Below are 2,749 nucleotides of genomic sequence, written 5' to 3'. Positions count from 1 at the left end.
TTACCAATGATTTTTTTTTAAAAATCTGATCAGCAGACTATGTTTTCTAATGTACGGGAAAACGATTTCAATATTTCATAGGCTATGTATCACCCAGTCATCCGCATGACTTAGAGGCCACTGTCTTGTATCTAATGAGTGGATATAGAATTTGTCTTATGTATCATACATGAATGGGCAGGTAATTATACATCACAAATGAGTTCATCTTCTGGATCTGAGAAAAAACCTGTGCGAGATGATTTCTGGGAACTGAGCAAACATAGAAAATTCGAATCTGTGCATTTGCTGTACTCCTGGAGTGACACCCAAAAAGCCGCTATTTTCCATTACCCAACTGTTCCTTTTTTATTTGGATGGTACAGTAAGTAGCAGGAAAAGGGCTCTTCAAGAGTGATGATTTGAAGGGATCCTTCCACCTAAAAGTCATGTTTTATAAAGAACACTTAGGGGTATATTCACAAAAGGGTGAAGAGTTTGGAGAAGGCAGGGGAAGGAAACAATCTAGGACAACATAGCTGAACTGGAAAGTGAGCTGAATTGGAGATTTTTTCCAAATCGGCTATTTTGCCCTAGATTGTTCACTTCTCCTGTCTTCCCCAAACTCTTCACCCTTTTGTGAATAGACCTGTTAGTGGGTCAGCCCCTGGCTTCGTACATAACCTGCCCAGATAGCAAGCAATTGAGCTGCAAGTTTGAAAATGACTTGCTAAACTATTGCTAGACTTGCCAAGCTTCACAATTGTGTTGCACAATTACAGCAAGTCTGCATTGCAAGTCTCCAGGTCAACGTGCTTTGCAAAAGTGCTGTCCTCTCATAGTTCTCCTTTAACAAGAATTACAATTTAACCCTGACACAAGTTTGTGGCAAGTTAGCCTTGCTGTCTGGGTGAATACTACAATAGTAAGACCACCTAGCTATAATTCCTGACTCCTGGGAGTTTTGGGTGCTTCTGCCCATCTTTTTGCTTTTCAGCTCCTCCTGATACATTCCCCTTAATATAAAATAAAAATCCAAAAGGGATGGTGGGAGGGCCTCATATTGGGCAAAGCAGGTGTGCAGACCCGGGAACTCAGTGCAGACATGATGTGAGTCCCTCATAATGGACACAGCAGGTGTGCTGACCCATGAACTCAGTGCAAGGATGGAGGGAGCCCCTCATAATGGGCACAGCAGGTGTACAGACCCGGGAACTCAGCACATGCTTGGTCGGAACCCCCCATTATGAGCACAGCAGGTATGCAGACCCAGGAACTCCATGCAGAGATGGTGGGAGCCCCTTATAATGGGCACAGCAGGTGTACAGACCTGGGAACTCGTCCCAGGGATGGTAGGAGCTCTCCATAATGGTCACAGCAGGTGTGCAGACTTAGGAACTCAGCACAGGGATGGTGGGAGCTCCTCATAAAGGGCACAGCTGGTGTACAGACCTGGGAACTAAGCACAGGGATGGTGGGATATCCTCATAATGGACACAGCAGGTGTACAGACCTGGGAACTCAGCACAGGGATGGTGGGAGCCCCTCATAATGGGCACAGCAGGTGAACAGACCCAGGAACTCAGGACAAGGATGGTGGGAGCCCCTCATAGTGGGCAGAGTAGGTGTGTAGACCATAGAACTCAGCGAAGAGATCTCTCCAATAAGCTGCAAAGGTGCAAGTCCTGCACTCCCAACTATTGAAGTGAAGCAATAAGAGCGCAAATCCTGGGAGTGTGAATGGTGTAGGGACAACCAGTGTCTATGGGATACAGGTAGAAAGAATTAACAAAAAATGGGGACTTACTTGAGGAGCCGAGGGTCCTGGCAAGGAGGGCCCCAATGGGGTTCTAGCGATGCAAGACGTATTCGGTGTATGGTGGTCTCCAGATGATGGCTTGGAGGCAAAACAAACCAGGTCCTAGGATTTGGCCGTGATGGCTGAAATTGGTGCCATCAGGTATGAAGGTGAATCCGGGAGTGGAAAGATGAAATGAAGAACCAATTTGAACTGAGTGCTGTGTGTGCCGGAGGGCTAGTGGAGAGGCTGCCTCTGGTCTTGATCGCGGTGTTTTGGGACGTGATGGAGTGAAAGTGACAGAAGGATGGGGAAGGACGTGCACGGAGCAGTGGTGAAGGAGCGACGCGTTTTCGAGGAGATCCTCTTTCTCAAGCTCAAAAGGAAAGGTAAGCTTGAGAAAGAGGATCTCCTCAAAACGCGTCGCTCCTTCACCACTGCTCCGTGAGGTCAAAAAAGCGCTTCCTATAGATATACAGTATATGATATTCCTCAAGTGGTAGAATAAAGTGTCAGGTGGTTTTGGCATCATGAAATACTAGTTTTGTGCTGACTTCATTACCCCTCACAGAGATTACAGTACTCCCCCTGACAATGCCTTCATCTGCTTTGATCTGCAGAATGATGGAGACATCTTTGTTCAGGCATCATTCAAGGTCACCATCTACTTCCTGGACTGTAATACCTGCTCAGAGATGACACAATCATATAAATCCTGGTGCCTGCGCAGTTCTTGACTGTGTTCACAAATGTCTGACACAGATCAGCACTAGCTGCAGCCTCTCACCTTGTGACTTGCTACACACTTACAGTGTACAGTCTGATCATTGGGAGATAGAAGACTGAGGAAATGCTTCCTCCTGCCTTCAGAAGACTAATAATTTCATCTCAGGCTAGACAAAATCACTGGTGTGCATCTCAAGGATGACAAAGGTGGAGTTTTGTATTAAAAACCAATATAAATATATATAT

General features: G+C 46.0%; 1 protein-coding gene across 2 annotated transcripts in view; it reads left to right on the top strand.

Annotated features, from left to right (window-relative positions):
- CNIH3 (cornichon family AMPA receptor auxiliary protein 3) overlaps positions 1 to 2,749 on the top strand; it is a 63,839-nt gene that overhangs the window by 55,981 nt on the left and 5,109 nt on the right. The window lies entirely within an intron of this gene.

The sequence above is a fragment of the Nanorana parkeri genome, unplaced genomic scaffold, assembly GCF_000935625.1.
Source record: "Nanorana parkeri isolate BGI_ZX_2015 unplaced genomic scaffold, ASM93562v1 scaffold240, whole genome shotgun sequence".
Lineage (NCBI taxonomy): Eukaryota > Metazoa > Chordata > Amphibia > Anura > Dicroglossidae > Nanorana > Nanorana parkeri.
The sequence above is the reverse complement of the archived record's forward strand: the minus strand, read 5'-3'. Positions and strand labels throughout refer to the sequence as shown.